Source organism: Taeniopygia guttata, chromosome 4 (assembly GCF_048771995.1).
Source record: "Taeniopygia guttata chromosome 4, bTaeGut7.mat, whole genome shotgun sequence".
NCBI lineage: Eukaryota > Metazoa > Chordata > Aves > Passeriformes > Estrildidae > Taeniopygia > Taeniopygia guttata.
In genome coordinates, this window is record NC_133028.1 from 65496438 (window position 1) to 65514925 (window position 18488).

General features: G+C 39.5%; 1 long non-coding RNA gene across 11 annotated transcripts in view; it reads right to left on the reverse strand.

Moving 5' to 3' along the window:
• LOC115494806 (uncharacterized) overlaps nucleotides 1–18488 on the reverse strand; it is a 237415-nt gene that overhangs the window by 96851 nt on the left and 122076 nt on the right. For 10 of the 11 annotated variants that reach the window (XR_012055791.1, XR_012055792.1, XR_012055800.1 and 7 more), the window contains 2 exons: nucleotides 7633–7716; nucleotides 5876–5970 (listed from right to left, as the gene is read on the reverse strand). This is a non-coding gene — a long non-coding RNA (uncharacterized lncRNA). The remainder of the gene's footprint in view (nucleotides 1–5875; nucleotides 5971–7632; nucleotides 7717–18488) is intronic. The other variant, XR_012055797.1, reaches the window with a different exon arrangement.

Below are 18488 nucleotides of genomic sequence, written 5' to 3' on the forward strand. Positions count from 1 at the left end.
CTCTTTGCCCGAGAATATTCTGAGAAACCAGCAGGACTAATAATCAGGGTTAATTCTGACTGTAACAACATCAACTTTTATTTATACCAAAGTTACAGGGAGGGCATCTCCCCTTTTAGTGCAGATGAATTATTTAAAAGGGAGGAGAGGAGAGATAGGATCATAACCAAAGTACGTGCCTTATCAAAATTGTCAGGGCTTTTACATTCCATTTCCTTGTGATAAGACTCTTGTGCTGAGCTGGTTATTCGGAAGTGAGCCCAAAGGGCTGACTGATAAGTTTACATAAGGAAGGAAATAATCAATTTAGGGCTGTTACTGAATGAGCTCTTATCATGTTCATTTCCTCACTATTGCTTCTCAAGCTAAATATTACATGTTTAGGAGCAACTTCAAAAGATTTAACATTCTAGCCTCTGCATTTTATTAAGGAAAACTCTTCCAATAGCACGAAGCATTTGCTTGCAGCATAATAAGTTTGTCATTCATGCACTGACTGACAAACTTGCATTTTAAGACACTAATATTTATATTGAAGGAAGAAATACATCCTTGAAGGAAGATTACACTTGATTACACTTTTTTCCAGCTTGCTATCTAGTATTTGAAGCACATTAAAAATGTCCTAAAAGGTACTAATAGGTAGTACACTAAATTGCCTTCTGTAGATTTACTTCTCCTTCTCCTGTAATGTGCTTTGTTTAACTGCATTAGTGTACTTTTTCTCCAAAAAAGATGGCTTTTTTAAGACCCTGATGACAGCAGTGTGATTTGTGGGTGCACATGACTTGTCACGCTAAAATTTAAATATGTGGCTCTTATTTTGAGTCTGCATTAAACTGTAAAACAGTATATTGTGTCTGGTAAGTGACTGACTGTAGCCCCTTTGTCCACGGTAGCCTGACAGTGCTTTTGAGAGCTTCATCCAGGGCAAAATCTTTTGCACAAGATCGAAATGAAATTACTGGGAAAGAGTGGAGAGGGACAGTCCCAACTTAAATAGAATTATAATAGCATTTAAATTGGTTGTATCATGTATTGGTACTACAGTGTAAAACTACTACAGGTTTAAAACGCTACAGCTTTCATATGATGTCAATTTATATTTCTCTTTACTAGACCTGGTTCCTACCTTGTTCACAATCAGCATTGAGGAGGATCTGCTCAGGTCTTAGCTAGGATGTTTGATTTTTCACAAACACAGATTACATTTGTATCCTAATATACTTTTGACAGGACTGTGTCCAGTCATTAAGGAAAACCACAGAGATCCTCTAATGCTGCCGTGGCTATAGAACATTTTTCATTGGCATGCAGCTGCTACAGAAAGTGCACCCATGGGCAATTCCCTCTGCCAACAAATTTAACAGCAATACCACGATCAAGCTTCAACTGAGAGAAAAATCTGGGAAGGAATGTACTTTCTCTCCTGATCCAGCAAAGCCTGAAGTTTCAGACCATCAGGACACTTCACAAGGTTCATCCACTCCACTGTGAGCAACCTCCTTCCAAAGCTGACATTACAATTACTTTGCTCATGTTTCAGCACTGTTGGATCCAGGTATTTCATGCTAGCACATCTTTAATTTCCAAAACTAGATTTATTTATGGAGCAGACTACTTCCTTTCTGGAAAGGTTATATACCTTTCATCACCTGTAATGAATATATAGCTTAATGAATTCATCAGGAGCCTGATGGAAAGATCTTGAAATGAAGTGGAATCTGTTCAACAGTTTGCTGCCTGGAGAAAATACAGAACACTCAGCTTGGACACAAAGGAGGATGCATTTGCATTTAACAGCCAATTTTAAGCAAGAAATTCAATGCTTCTCTGCCTGGGCCCCATGATGTGTGCAGTCTCAGGTAGGCTTTGATCCAAAACCCTTGACCTAACTCTCCAAGGTACAAAGACTGTAGCACAGGAATTGTTGGATATAGATGCTCTCTAAATTGTTTCCCAGAGAACATTCAAATAAAACAGGCATTGTACTTCAGTAGCCAGCCCTGTCCTTGTGTAGGAAAGCTGACATTCATTTACAGAGAGGGCAGCAAAGTTGTCCAAAGATCATCAGGTGCTAAAGAGAAGGGCAGGGCCTTCCTGCTGTCCAGCACATCCAGGAAGATGAGGAGATCACTGAAACCATGCAGCAATGAGTAATCAATTGTTTTGAGTGAGACTTTCTGTGCTACCATGTCTGCACACTTCATAAATCATTGACAGGTTTGTTATGCAAGTGGTCACTGGTACCCTGTAAACAGAGCTTCTCCATGCTCTGTTGATCTTTCCACAGCAATTTGTTGCAGGCCTAATAGCTGTTTAAATAATTTCTGACATGGAAAAAGCCCAGGCCGGATCCAAAAGTGTAAAGCAGAAATCTTAGGCTTAGCTGCTAAATACAGGCAGCTACCACTGAGCTCAGAGCATCTGCATTCAAGTGCTTGGCATTGTCAGTGCAGCACACTCAGAACCTCCCCAGCAAGTTCTGACTGCCACTTCCAATGCCTCCATTTAGGAGATCACAACTGGAAATTCTGGGACATTCAAAAAGGGAGGTGAAACTTCAGAGTGGGATTGCTGGACAGGCTGTTTAACCTCTTGGGTTCAGTTTGTCTGCATGTAAGGGACAGAAATACTTCCTTCAGGAGGTCAGTTTTTCATTATTTTAATTATTATTATTGTTGATGCTGCCATTGGTCATAATTACCAGACCAGATAATTGTCAAATTAGTAACGTGAGTTTATATCACCTGGCTACTTGGAAGTAGATTGGTTCCTTTTCCTTGCTTTCTATGATGATGAGAAAATCTAAATATACCTGGGCTGATAACACCAAATGCTGTGTACACTGGCAGCCCCTGGAAACAAAGTTTAGTCAGATGGCAATAAATTTCAATAAAATACTCTGGATTTACACCAAAAGGAATGAGAACAGACTGAATTTTTATTAAATTCACCTGTGTTTGTAATTACAGGCTTACTAGCCTACTACCAAAATTTCATCTAAAAGGCATCAGTGCTAGTGGCAAAAATAGCATTCTGGCCAGAACAAATATTTTACTTTCAGTAAATAAATTTTCACCTTCCTGCCTAAGAATAATGTTGTTGAGCAACAGCTGAAAAGCTCAGAAGCCTTTGCTTCCAATATAAGCTACTAATGAATGTAAGGGACACTCACTGCAGTTCAAGATCCAGCAGAATCTTTCAGTGAGAGGCTAGGAACTCCACAGAAGCATGATCTAATGGAAGAAATATGATTGAATGCAACCTTGGTAGAAAAGTTCCTTATATTTCCCTTTTTCAAGGGACGTTTTTACTGGTATAGCATTAGCTAATTCTGGGAAATGTCAAGTCTGCCTACAAAAGGATTAAGAAAAGGGGTTTAGAAAAATATGACACATAAATCAAGGTTAGCTGTAAAACTGCAGATGATAGGGTTTTTTTAATTATTAGTATTTTTTTGGAAAAACCAGGGCACTCTATTTTCATCAAGTGTCTCCTCTGTACCCTTTAGCATAACTTAATAAGTAGAAACACAGGAAGAGAAAAGGCAGTAAAATGCAGATATGGATGGGAAGGTTTTAACTTTGCCATGAAACTGATATCCCTACAGAAAATCCATACTGAAACCTCAGCCTGAGCACCTACCTCCCTGCCCTGCCACACCTATTTCCCTGCATTTTCATTTTTCAGCGTGCAGGAAGGTATTGCAGCCTGGAGGACTAAATGAGGCATCTGGGATCTCAGTGCCAACAACACACAGAGGTCAGTCAAGCCACACTCCTCAGGTCCTCACTCCATCCCAGAGCATCATTCCAGCTGCAGGAGGCTGTTGTGTGCATCACTCCTGGTGTGGCAGGAAATTGGTCCTGGCATGGTGTACATTTTCCCTTGTTATCATTATTTTCATTCATAGAAACAATTTAATAACCAGCAAAGGGAGCAACTGCCTTAAGCATTAGGATGTTTTGTCTAGGATCCTGGCTCCAAGCCTGGAATTTTTGTCATTAGGTGATATGATAACATTAGCAAATAATCATGATAATACCAATATGATAAACAATATCAGAAGATAAAAGTAACACAGTGTAAGCACTCTTTGACTATTTTGTCTTTTTCTCACTTGCATTATGGCACACCACTGATTATCTGCTTTCCTGTATGAGTCACCTCAAGTTATATCATTTATCCTTCCAGAGGGTTCAGAGGATATCATAAACCATGGAGAGCAAAGCTTGTTCTGCACCCTAATGTAATCTCAAGTGCCTGGTGCTATAATTGTCTGCCTGTTGACTGTTCTGTTTATGGGGCATTTAAAGCAAAGGAAAACAATGCCTGACTGCAATTTTTTCCCTCCACTCATACTCCTCTTTAGACCTGATATTTTCTCTCACTTTCTCTTGCCCATCTTTCCATTGGTCCCTTGTCCTTCCTTTCCTCAGCCTCCTTCCTTCCTCCTCAGTCTCCAGGGTGAAATGAATCCTTTCTTTTTCCTATGCCTGAGACTGAACTCATGTCCACAGAACCCTCTAAAAATTATTTGGGCTCCTTCAGGGAGGTGAGGTAACCTATATTCTTAACTAACAGCCATAAAATCTTCAAGTGCACCCAAGAATGCTCTGGGCATAGAATCAGAGTGACTGTGGAGCCATGCAGCAGATCCCACCAAACAGACAACCAAACCAAACAGAAACCACAGAAAATGTGCAAGAATGCATTGAAATATCATCTATATCCCTCCTCCATCCCTCCCATCTGCTCCCCAGATTAGTGTCACAAAAATATTTGGTAAATGTCATATAACCATCATTTAAATGTATTCATTCATCAAGTTTTCATTCCATCTACTTCCTGAATACAGTCAATAAATCATATATGCTTATGTCCAGTATTTTGGAAATGTTTATAATCCAAAAGCGTCCAATTTCCTATTTTTTTTTTGTAGAAGTTTTGTGTTGCTAAGGCAGAAGATAAAACAGATTTCAGTGTATCACCCTCGTGTAACAGGATGAATTTGTTCTAAGGAGCCCAGGTAAGAAAAAGATTTTTTTTCACAGCTACACATAGAGTGTCTGTGCATTACACTTCAAGCTTACACCACATGGGGGTTTTTAATTCTATTTGCACAAAATTTGTGTATGCAAACTGCCACTGCACTCCTTATGCACACAGTTCTTTACACACTTTTCTCTGAAAAAAAAATAGCATTTTGCAAGTGTTGTAAAATTATCAAATATCATTCCATTGAACATCAAAGTGGGTGAAGACTTTTTTCCAAAGTATGGGCTAAATTTACATTGTTTGGTCCTGGTATAAAATAGGCCAAAAGGCATAAAAATACTCCAATAACAAGACTCTACTATGATCAGCTGATACCAAAAAGCAGGTGTTTAAATATTTTTAAAATTAAGTCAGTGTTAATTCATTGTTGTGTTGTCTGCTTCACAAAATCCAATTTGAAATTCAGTGTCTGCCCATGCTGTATTTTAGAAATACTTTCCCACAATTTCTGAATGATCAAAAATGCAACCACACTAAAAAGGTGCTCCTCTCTAGTACTTCATACTGCAGGTTATGACATGATCTTTACTTCCACTATTCACTCTTTATGCTGCAAATAATAGATAATTATACATTATACAAAATGGTAATTATTGTTAATTTCATCATTTTTGAAGAGCTACCTGCAAAACAGAGTTACCTATGAAATGCGTTTGTCACTACAGAACTTATTTTTTAAATACCATCTTTACAATTAGGGATAAAGGAAAAAAATGTGCACAACTACAAAGCTTGTTCAGGGAATGTGACACACAGAAGTCTTCAGCCTGTAAGGTACATTAGGGATGGCCCAAGGAGTTCACACCTAACTTACCTGTGGTGACTGGAAACAATAGGAGTGAAGTGAAGCTCATCTCATGACCAAAGGAGTTTGTTGCTCTCAGCTCCCAACTTGTGCCCCACAAAATGCTGTAAGAAACCAATTTTCAAGTTTGCACTTGAAACCATGCTAAAGGTGAAGGCCCCCAAACCCTGCAAGGCACTTACAGCCAAGCATCCCTTGCAAGTTTTAATGACTGATGGAAAAGTTAGAAAGCAGGGCCATAGTTTTTCAAGCATTTGGAGGCCTGAGTAATGTTAACACAAGTGCAGAACTGAAATGTTTTTCTTTTAATCAGGTTCTGAAGCAATGCCAGCACCATCCCAGCATAATGGCACAGGGTAGCGTTCAGAAAACACCAAAATGCTGATCTGTGGTACCACCCAGCGCCTGCTGTAAGTCACAGAGCACACATTACATGTTACAGACACTGTACAGCCTCAGCAGAATAAAGGTGGTCTTGCTTTTCTTTCCAAAAGTGAAAGGTGTAATTCTACTACTTTTCTGTGAACATTTTTGAAGCAATGACCATGGGTTTCAGTCCTATCTGGAGGAACAATCTGACTTGCCTGCATTTTCCCATACTTATGGTTTACATTCAGCTCTCAAAAGCGGTTCAAAACTACCAAACCCACAACAGCTGTTTTCAGAAACAAATATTTCTTATCATTCAGTATCAAGCATCAGAACCCATTAGGGTATGGAAGGAATGCCACAAATGAACTGGGTTTCTAGAGTCCTAGGAGATTTGTTTCAGTTTCTAATCAAACTGGTTCCCAGACTTAATTCAATCAGCCTTTATTTTTCCTACACTTGGCAGGAGAAGGACATTTTTTTTTTCCAGAAGCAATTACTGTAAATATAAATGGCTAAGCACTCACGCAGTATATTAACAATTCTAAATCTTTTTCTTCTGCTCTTGATCATAAAAACCCTTCCATGCAAGCAACAGTAATGCCCCTTTTTATAGCATAAAAAATATAAAGAAAGACCATCTGGGTTGGCATGCCTCCCTTTCTCATACACAGATTCAAGGTGACCCCTTCCAATGTTTCAGACTCCCTGATCCCTTTCAAAATTACTGGAGACTTCTTCCAGCTTATCTTATTCACAGGATCTTTTAAAGTGCATCACACGTATTAGAGATGATGGCAGAAGAGGAAGAAGGGGGAATGATATGAACTGAAACAGTTGCTATGACCTCTATACATTTCAAGCTCATTTTGAAACAAATTTGTCCAGTTAGAGGATAGTGACTTCCCATATTAAGATCAACAAGGGGGAAAAGTATGTAAGTGAGACTGACTTTCACTGCTAAAGCAGCTTTAAATGTTAATCATGTGGTGACACAACATGCCTAAGTGTTGAAAAGACAGGACCCTGCCATAATCAAAGTGACACTGCAAGAAAAACCTACTTTAAGCAGGGAAAAGCTTTAGGTTTGTACAATGGGCTTCCCAGATAAAACACCACGGGCAATTGCAGTAGTACAAATATATATATACACACTCATAAAGAAGGGGATAGGAAAATAAAGAGATACAGGCTTAATTTCCACGAGTGAAGCAGTGAAGATGGTTTATATTCTTGAGCTGAAAATAAGCACTGAATTAATAACTATCATCAGAACCTGAACCATCAAATATGTGTTCACTTCTGGTGGCAAACTTGCAAGTGATTAAGTATTTTTACACTATTTCAACAACAAGATCACTTAACCCCATTTACAACCAAGAAACACCATTGATTACCTAAAATTAGGGAAAAGTCCTTTTCTTGTACTTCGGATGTGTGAAATCCTTTTCTTGTACTTCAGCCAAGAGTGTCAGAAGTCCCTGGCAGAGAAAAGGAAGAAGGTTATTATTAAAAGGTAGCAGCACCTCTGAAGAGGTACACCACATAACAAACTACTACCCAAACACAGTGTAAGGTGACAGGAAAGTTCTTCTTACAGGAAATTCCCCAATTATCCTAATTTAATGGTGCATGTTTTAAACTAAGGAAGGTCTCTCTTTACAATACAGATTAAAAGAATATTGACCTCATAAAGTATAACCACACAGGCAAATTATAAAAACTCTATCAGAAAGGACAGGCATCCTCCCTTGCCAGCTGGTGTTGAAGAGGTATCAGAAGCAGACCTCTGCATTTCTTCCCTTTCCTAAATTCATAGCACTGCCCTCACATCCTTCAGCACTGGTTTAACTAAGAATAGTCCTATAGAATTTTCACACCAAATGAAAATACTGAATATAAGTGTTTTAAACAGACCAAAAGAACAGATCAGGACCATGGCACCTGCAGCAGAAACACAACAGAGATTATGTTTATTTTTATGATTTTCATTTTGACCATTTGGTTTCATTTCATTTTATGAAGAGCCTTTTAAAAATCTTTTAACACCTGGTTACATTGTTTTTCTTCTATTACATGAAGAAAGGCTGTGATGTCTACCTGTATTTCATTTAATAAAGTCTCTTATGCTGTAGCACAAAGCATTATGAAGTTACCTAGTTCCTAAAGAAAAGCTCTTTAATGCTGACATTGTTGAACTTACTCATGTTTCCTTCTTATTTATTCAAGTCAACTTCTGTAACATTTCCTTATCCTGGATTTTCATTCCATTTTACCAACATAAAGGCAACCCTTCATAACCTAAGATGAACATCTTGTATTTGCATGGGGCTTTTTTTTAAGGTTTAATTAGACACTTTAACAATGTCAAGTTGTTAGGCAACAATTTACAGTCGGGATGGGTTACAAAGGAACCTCCCAGATCACAAAGGTCCCAGAGCTTTTGAATGGTTTCTCCACCCTTTTGTCTGTGCATGCTGCTGTGTGCTTAAAGAGTGACATCACTCATCTGCATGATTGTGCTGTACATTCATCAAAGTACTGATTAGAATCTAAAAGTTCTCAAATAGCAGTAAGATTTAGTAATTTGTAATCAGATACATAAGAGTGAACAAAAGGAAGTATCAGTGCTTTCAAAGGGAGTTTGTGACCTTCTGGTGCAGGCTCTGGAATGACTTTCTCTGCTGATTTTAAATTGTACCTGAATGGCAATATTAACAAAGCAGCTGGATGTATATTCCAGCTGAGAGGAAGTCAAGAATCTACTCTGTAATTACATTTTGATATTTTAATGTTTTAGGAGTATTAGTACATGAGAAGGCAGAAAGACATGAGCAGTTAAGTACAGTGAGAGTCTCAAATTTTTCATTTGCAGTGGCTAACACTTGTAGTGGTGATGTTCTGGTTTCCCAGGGGCATGCTGCTGCATTTTGACCAGTTTGATGCCATGGAAGCTTTGCCTTCATCACAGATCCATAATGTGCATGTGTTGGATACCATGTGAAAAATGTGATGATAGCTGACATTAAATATCTGTGGTGGGTATGAGCCCCCTCTCTCTCTCTGAGGCCATGGAGACTATTTCAATCTATATTATGGTGTGAAACAAGCCAAGCATTTTATTTTTATTTCTATCACAAAGAAACCCATTTCAATAGTAAACTTGCCTCCCTTCAGAGCAGCTCTTACATCTGCATAAAATGCCAATATATCACTCCATACTTGACTATTCTGGTGCACAACACATCCCAAACAAAGTTTAGGGTTTCAAGTCGAGACACCTTCATCAATGACCTCAAGGCTCTCACGGATCTCAGGTGGAACCCAGCTCATGAGTTCCCTTCTCACTTTCAGCCTCCCAGGCAATATCTGCTGCTTCCAGTGTTTCATTAGGTTATTGCCTTGCTTACAAAATGCAGATGTCTTGAGATGACAGGCAGGGGCCTTGTTCCCACCCAGCAAGGCCCGTGTCTCTCTTTTCAAGGTACTGACGGCGTATTTCAGTGCAGATACTTGGTCACCACCCACAGCTGACAAGGATCCACAAGAATCTCTGGACTTTCCATCTCAGGCAAGGGCCTGCAGGGACCCCACTCAGCAGCTCGGAGCTGCTTCAGACTGTTCAAAATTGTCTTCAGCTGCAACATCCTCCCAAGGGCTGCTGCAGCAGCTGGGGCTTGCCAGAGTGTACAGATGGTTTAAGCCTCCCTCCTGGCCAGCCTCAGCTACATCCCAAGCTTGCTGCCCCATGGAAGGCACGGCAAGAGGATGCTGCAGGGGCCAAGCTCCTGAAACTCAGGGGTACTGAGCAATTCCCTTGTGCAAGGCAATGGATGTAAGCTCAGCACTACTTCTTTCAGATAGGGATTCTCCCCACACACACTGCTCTCATTAAAGGAAAGTTGCCATGTGTTAGATAACCCTAAACTATCAGCGAGAAGGAACGGTGGGAAGCATTTCCTTCACATGACTGGATACTGTGAACTTTACTTAGGTTTTAAAAATTCCACATCAAGCAGCTTCCCACAAAATGCACAGATGTCCATTTGTACAGCTCAGGGGTGAAAAGTTCCTGCATATTCCGGGAATACAGCTACATGTCTGCACATCCACAGATTTTGGAAACACTACTGGCTGCTCCTATTTCCAAAGGTTGAGTTCATACTGTATTGTAACAGATCATTTCAGTAGGTCAGAGAGAACATGAACTCAGGGTCTGGAAGGAAGGTCCCTTACGGGGGCTCTCAGAATCTGCTGTTGTTTTCAGCTGCAGCCTTGTTTTTCAGAGCTCTGCCAGCAGCAGCAGCTCCTGCTCACAGAAGCAATTTGATTTTTGGCCATTTTTACAAAGCACACAGTTCCCATCCTGCAACCCACGTTCTGCCTTTGTTCATTGTCATTAAAACTTCACTAACAACAGGCAGGGGTGTAAATGAATGGAGACTCTGCTCCCCTCTTCTGTTTCCTGAACTCCAGCCAAAATCATCGCGTTTCATACATCCTGAGTAAAATCATAAATCCTTCCCCACGGGGAGCAGGGTGTTCCCCTTGGAAGCAAGCCTGTGGTTCCAAACTACTTCAGGAATATAGGCCAGGTTTCTAAAACTGAAACAGAGACATGTCTGACTTTTTTGTAATACATAACTTTTGCTTCCTTTTCTCTGAAAACAATGCTTTGCATGTTTTTAAAATAATATTCCCTTCTGAATCTATACATTTAAAATGTGCATAGCTGAGCTGCCAGATGCTATAAATTGTCCCAGCTCAACTGGAAATGAGGAATCTATTCTGCCTTATGCAGGGGGAGGATGTGCAGAATTTCAAACCCATTTTTATATGCAGCCTTACTTATGCTAAGATGTTGTTGGAGATCACTTGGTTCTGACCTTTATGATACATTAAAATACTTCTGTTTTTTCTCACAATTATCATTATTAATCTTCTCCCGGATGGTATAGCCTACAGTATATTCATTTATTAGTGAAATTAAATTCCGACAGGGAGATCACTTGGGTAAAACATCCTCAGGCTTTTGGGTATTCTGAGGGAAATCATGTGTATAAATGAGCTCTTTTTTTCTGTATATACATGAAGTTTTCCCAGAAAATAAAGAGGCAGCTACTGCACTGAAATTCTGGTAATTATCCTCATACATAATGCGAAAGTAATGAACTATCATGGTCCATAAAATAAGTGAAGTCCAGTAAATAAGCAGTTCTTGCCAGAAGTCAGCATGTTTTTCTAAAACCTTTGCATGCTGGGCTTTGACTGATTCAGTACAGCAGGTTCATTAAGTCATTAAATCCCTTCTGTGCATTAAAGATCTTCTGCTGTTCCTGGCACGCACTGGCACTATGTGCACACTGGGAAATTCCCACCTCTCTGCCCAGGAATACCCGTTTCCTTTTCAGCTTTCACTGCAAACTCAGCACATCGTTCTGCATTCATGTCCATCAGTGATTTGTGCCAGCCATGTCATTCAGGAACAGAATTGTTTTAAACTGAAGAAAACTTCTTAATCACATTTTACTTTCTTTTTCTTTTTTTCCCCCCATAAACTGGATGTGAAGGGAAATGCTAAAGCACTGCACAATCTATCTTATTATAATTCAAAAATAGAAACACAGTAGTAACTATCTTTCATGATAGGGCCTGGACTTTGTGTTTCACCATTGCACAAGAATAGATTTAGCATGTTTAGGATCAGGAAATTGAAAAAGCAGCTTAAATCACTGTGTACCAAACCCTAAAGATCCACCAGATGCAAGACTCAAATTATTTTACCTCCTTCAGGATTCTTATGGCCTGAATGACAATGCTCCCTGCTGAGGGTTTTCCAGCTTGTGCCACAGGACTCAATTAAACAAACATCAGCCAACCTCTGACCCCAGCACGCCTCTTTAATGCTCACATTATTTGCCCATCCATAAGGCAGACAAGTCTCAGGCCACAGTTGCCCCAGTAACATGGATAAGGTGCCACAGAGAAAACTGCAAAACTCATGTAACAAAAGTACCAACCACTTTTTCTAACCAGCAAAAGGCTCCCTTCTGAAAGCAACACAACCTGAAGAACACTTCCACCTGGTCTCAAAAAGAAATTGTAATTTTTTGCTACGTCACAGTATCCCATAATCACCTGCAGCCACTAAAATCCATAAGGGGAAACACATCAAAATTTTAGTAACATTACTGGGAAGCATGGGATTGACTCAGGAAAGCTGTTTCCAGAGTAATGCCCAGTGGCATGATAGTTCATTACTGCAGCAAGTTCATTCAAACAAATCTCATCTCTGATTAGGCTGTATAACAGGGTCAGCAGCATTTGAAGGGCTGAGGTGTAATTTTCATGAGTATGATATCCTTTGTTCTCTGAGAAGGTAGGGAAAATTATTGAGGTTATCCACCATTATAGAGAAATGTGATGCCTGGTTTTAAAAGTGTTTTACACTCAACTCTTTTCCTGGCTCTCTGCTTGCAACATCTCTGTGGTGAATTTCTGAACTGAACTGCGGGGGTGGTTTTATTGCTTCCTGGCCATAAATGAGAACGCAGAGTCATTTTTAAAAATCAATTACCTGTAAAATGCAGTGTCAGACATTAATATTTTTTCCCTCTTTAATAAGGGGAGCTAAAATAATTTGCTCTAAACACAGTTTCTGTGGAAACACCAGTTGCCTGTCAGAGTCATTGTCAGTCACAGGAATTCTGCAGAACAAAAGCAAAGAATACTTGGTTTTGGTGTATTTTGGCAAAGCTGCCAGTAGTATAAAATCACCTTAGCAGTGGTATGCATGTCTGATGATGCCCACAAGGTTGTCTCCAGGGAGCAAAATCACTTCCTGCTCCCTGGCCGAGACCCAGCAGCTGGGCATGTACTCTTTGCATATCATTTACACATCTTTACATACATCTATATAGATATCTTTGTATATCCTGATGTAAAGGAGACCGATTCACTCTTCACATGCCAAAGCCCTCCTAATTTTGGTAACTCAGGTTACAGTCTGCAGGGAAGAACATATTGTAGCAGAATGTGGAAACCAACCTCAAGGGGCCCAGTCAAACTGAATTCAACTATAAAGGTCTGTGTCAAATAAACATCACAGAAGCCTCCAGAGACCAAAGAACCTCTTCATTCCCATCTCAGAGAAAGGGGGTAAAAGAAGGAGAAGGATTCCAAAAGATGCAAGCCTGTGCTCTTCCAAAAGGAATGTGAGCCAGCACAGCATTGCCTCCTGTGAGGATCTGTGGATTATTTACCACAGGCTGGCTAGCCCTTAAACAACACAAGAGCCTTGGAGCAGACACATGATGAATTTTCTCTCTCAAGCAGGCTACTTGAGCTTTACTCTTGTGGTTTTTGAAACAAGGAAAAACACTCCAGGAAAGAACAGTGTAAACCATATCTCAAATTTAAATATTTATATTTATATTTTCTATATAAAATATAGCACTTGAAATTCAGGCTGCATATAAACCACAGGTTTTGGAGAGAAATTAGATAGTTATAGTTGGGAAATCACAGACATCGAAGAGCTGTTTTGTATTATTTCATCTCATCTTTAAAAGAAAAACTGCATGACACTGACTGACAGAGATTATAACGCTTAGGCTTAAGAGGAAAGAAGATGATAGGGCTCTTATATTTACTCTATAGCAAATCTGCAGCCAAATGCTCTAAGGAAAAACACTAAGTCAACTCAGCATCTGCAAGATCAATATAATTCTTTAAGAGGAAAGAGTTCTCTATTTAACTTATTTTTCTCCCACAGGGGACTGTCAGACTGTTGCAGGAAGCAGTAAATTGCAGAGTTTGTGGACTCTGCTCAGGCACAACAAGAAATCATTGTAATTCAAGTGATGAAGTAAAAAATATTGCAACCCAGTAGAAAGTAGTTTTCATGTTCTGAACTGCAGCTAAAGTTTTGGCCTCAAACTGTGTCAAATAATCCACACTGCTTGAGACCCGGACCTGCATAGCCTGAAGTACCAAGCGGAATATCCAGCCTTTACAGCCTGCAATGAGTTGAAGAGTAAAAAACACTTTTCTTGTTTCCATGGACTATTTCAGGACTCCAGGAAAGCTTCCTGATAGGCGACCCCTAATCCCGAGTTGTGGCTGAGTTCACATTCGATTGGTGTGGGTATGGCAAAGCTCTTAACTCACTCCCAATTTATGCACAGGAAGAGAAGCTGTGAGAGAAAAGCAATATCTGGACAGAGAAAAGAACAAAAAAGATGGTGAAACCATCCTGAAGTTGCACGTACATCATCACCCTTCCCCAGCAGAGGGATTGGTAGCACACTAATGAAGAGGAGTTTGAAGGACAGCATTGAAGAATATGGGATTACCATTCCTCCTGGATAGTTGAGATGAGCTTGTTGGAAAAAACAAGATTGTCAATAGGCATTGATAGACTGGATGGAGGAATCACAAGACTGACCAGCAGAGGGGGAAGGAAGGGCCTTCAGACTGAGGACACTGAGGGAAAGAACAGGTACTCAAAACTATGTTCTAGGAGTGCCATCTTGGCAACTATACTCTGGAGGAGCTGCTCAAGGGAGGACTGTAGCTGTCATACACAAGGCACAAGGAAAAGCCCAGTCAAATATTTTAGCTGGCTAAAAACTGCTCTATCATTCAGTTAATGTGAAACAGAATCAGCAAAAGGTACAACACAGGCATAGGTCAAGCTGAAGACAGAACTCAGATTATGGCTGACAGGTTAGACCATACCAATATGTAATCTGATTAAGAAATTAAGAAAGGAAATACTCTTCAGCATGGAATTGAGAGAATGCATCATTTGGCCTTTTTTTTTTTTTTTTTTTTTTTTTTTGGAAAATGTTAGCATGGAGTACTTGATAGCTGCTGTAAAAACTTCCTGGCATAAACTTAAGTTGCATGATGAATGTCCAAGTTTAACCAAATCATCTTAGGAGAAAAATTAGAGATAATAGTCAAATCCCTGAGGAATTAGTTTATTTGATAACTTTCTGTATAGTGTCATGATTCTAATGTCTGATATCTCAGTGCTACAGGAGGTCAAATGACTGAAAGCAGCTGCTACCTGCTTCCCCATGAATGTGAAAATCCTCCCTTTGCCATAGACTTAACTTACGAGTTCTTACTGTGAAGCTAACTGAGCTGGCCAGAAGACAAGAATTCCTCACGAAAAACACTGAGGTTTTGGCGTTTGCAATTCAGATGAAAAAGAAGGGTTTTCAAAATATTCCACCACAGGGAGAAGAATGTCTGTGAACTACTCCAGAGCAGCACTGAAAGCACTTGTACAGTGGTGATTCAAGTCTGCTCTCCTCAATTTCTGTAACTGACATTTCAAAGAAAGAGGGGAAAACATCCAAATCTTCCCTTTGGATTCAGCTGTTCCTCCAAAAAAATTAAAATAGGAGGCTGAATGTTTCCTTCTCTTTTAATGAGAGGTCATTATCTACGCATTCCTAAGATAAACTATGGGAAACATACAGCAGGGTGATTTCCAACTGAATCAAGGAGAATGAAAGATGATGAGAAAAATTTTTGTATCTAGTGTACGGAGCATAACATCAGCTAAAGGCTGCACAAACCGCCAAGTGACTCAATACCAGACAGAGAATCATTTAGGTTGGACAAGAGCTCTCAGACCACTGAGTCCAACTGTTAACCCTGCACTGCCAAGTCCAGCACTAAGCCATGTCCCCAAGTGCCACATATTAAGGCACAAGTGGCCACTGAATACAAACATACCATATACAGATGCCAGGGAAGCTGAGGCAGGAGCAGGACACCCAAATGCCATGATGTCACCAAGTTAGCAGCTAACACTGTGCTGGCACCCTCTGTAGCTTGGTATTTAGCTCATGCTGCTGGGTAGGGGCTGAAACCAATCATGTTCTGGTTAATCTGCCTTGAGTAACTATAGCTGGTGGTCCAGAAGAAAATGACTCTGAAATTAATCTGCAGCATCTCATAATAAAAGTTTCCGTGATCCAGCAAGGAGTGTCCCAGGGCTAGCCCTGCCCAGTGCTCTGAGAGACTCTCAGGAATGCGCAGGAGGAGGAGAATCTTTCCATTTAAATACTTTCCAAATGTTTTTATGCTTCACATCCTCCTCCTTTCCTTTTCCCAGCCACTCTGTTCTCACATCAATTGAGACTCTCCAGTGAAACTTGCTTAGTTGCCTGGATATTTTTATGGATAAGATATTTTCTTGTTTAATTCCATCTTTGGAGAGCTCTGCAGTAAAAATGAGTTTGCTTTTTTTCACTATACACCTAAGTGACTAATTTTTGCATGATGTTTAAGTCCACAACATAGAATAATATATGTGGCTTTATAAGGTTACATAAAAGTTATAAATGCCCTGTGTAAGTATTTGACTTGTTCATAGTCAATGAGAACTGTTTGTACACGTAAGGCAAGCAAGATTTATCCTGTAATGGGTAATCCTTTCTTCATTTAATAAATAATCCTTTATTTACTTTTCCTCGGTTCTCAAAGTCAGTCTTCAGAACCTAAAAAAAACAGCCCATGACCTCATTACCTTCTCCCCTCATGGTGCTGGAAGCCTAGGGATGACTGAGCTTATGTTAACATGCTTGCAAGTAACCATTCAGCCTTTTTTCCCCTCTCCTTTGAAGCAGCCTTTCCTACGAAGGCCATTCTAAGAATTGCCATGATGTTCCATAACACAAAAACCTCATTGGGGAGGATTGGAGGGGAAAAAAATTAATTTCAGAACCAAGCATGAATTCTAGGATTAATTGCCAGGACTACCACTTGGTGTTTGTGTTTCACACAGTCTTTGGTTTAGTGTGACTTAAAGTCTTTCTGATTTCAAAGTCTGAAACCTCCCTGCTGCATGTCAGCACCATTTCCTAATCAGCTCCTTCAGCTTTGAGAAGTCTGCTGAAGAAATTCTGCCTGAACTAAAAGATTTCCTATCCAGATGAAAGCCTCTAAAACAAAGCAACAGCACTTTGCAATATGTCATCATAAATATTGACATGATTTATTTCAAAGCGCTTACTAAAATTAGGCTTCTAATCCCATGCTGAAGCATTTAAATCAATGTCAACCTTTTCCAAAATGGCAAGTATTCAACCAGTATCCCCTGAAATATATGGTGGTTTTGGTGACCAGCACTTTTGGATGTCAGGCTATTAATTTATGCAGCTATCTTTCAGCAACCAATTTTGCTTGACCTGTATTTCAAAGATGTCTTATAAAAGCTGGAGAAGGAAGAATTTTAAATCCTGGCAACACTACAGCAGTTACTATCAATGAGGCCTTGATTTAATAATAATGTTGTTGTGCAACAGATCATAAGACAATGTTGTTTAAAATGGGACAAAGTAACTCATAAGGTCCTTTCTCTTTTTGGTAAACTATGTACAGTGCTGCCTGTATTCCAGTTCCTGTAGCATGCTTCCTACCATCTGTTTTCCATTTTTCTTTAATTTCCATTCATGCCCTTTGGCCTATTCCCTGTGTTCAGAAGAAAACAGTAATTAAAATTGACATTATCTCTTTTGCCTTTTCCAGACCACATAAATTGAAGACATTTAATTTTTTTTTTATGTCCCTATAAGTTGTCTTGTATCTTTTACTACAAGATCAATCTTAGTGTTATTTTTTGAGGATCTTAAGAGCTGTCAAGTAGTGACCAGCTACAGACTCTTGTTGACCACAGTAATGAAGAGGTTTGATTTTCACTGCATCTGATGCCCATCATTTCATTGGCACAGGTTTCTGTGAGTATCCTTGTCCTTGCTAGGCTGTAAAAATTATCTATAAGAATACAGATCAATATAAGACTTGCACTGTGTTTACAGCAAGCTCCTCACATTGTCAATGCCCACATGAGGTGAAACTCAGTATGTGCATAATTTTTGTCCCACAGACTCAGAACAACTCTTTGTTTTCCCTCACACCTACAGAAAAAAATAGAATATCAATGCTCAGTATAAATGGTACATTAAAAAAAAGCTGTTGACCTTTTAAACTGTTGTACACTGAAATGTACAATCGTCTTTAGTAATCCTGGAGCTGCTCTTACCAAAATCAAGGCATATTTCATAGCAATGGCATCAGAGCCCTAAAATACAGCCTTTCTTTGACACTAGAGTTGTGTTATGACCACAGTCTTGTGTTCTGTGGCCGCCTTTTTGGGAGTCGTATATTTGAAATTTGACATTTATATATAAATCACCTCTAGGGAAAGGGAAATTGAGCTGTTAAAATCATATAT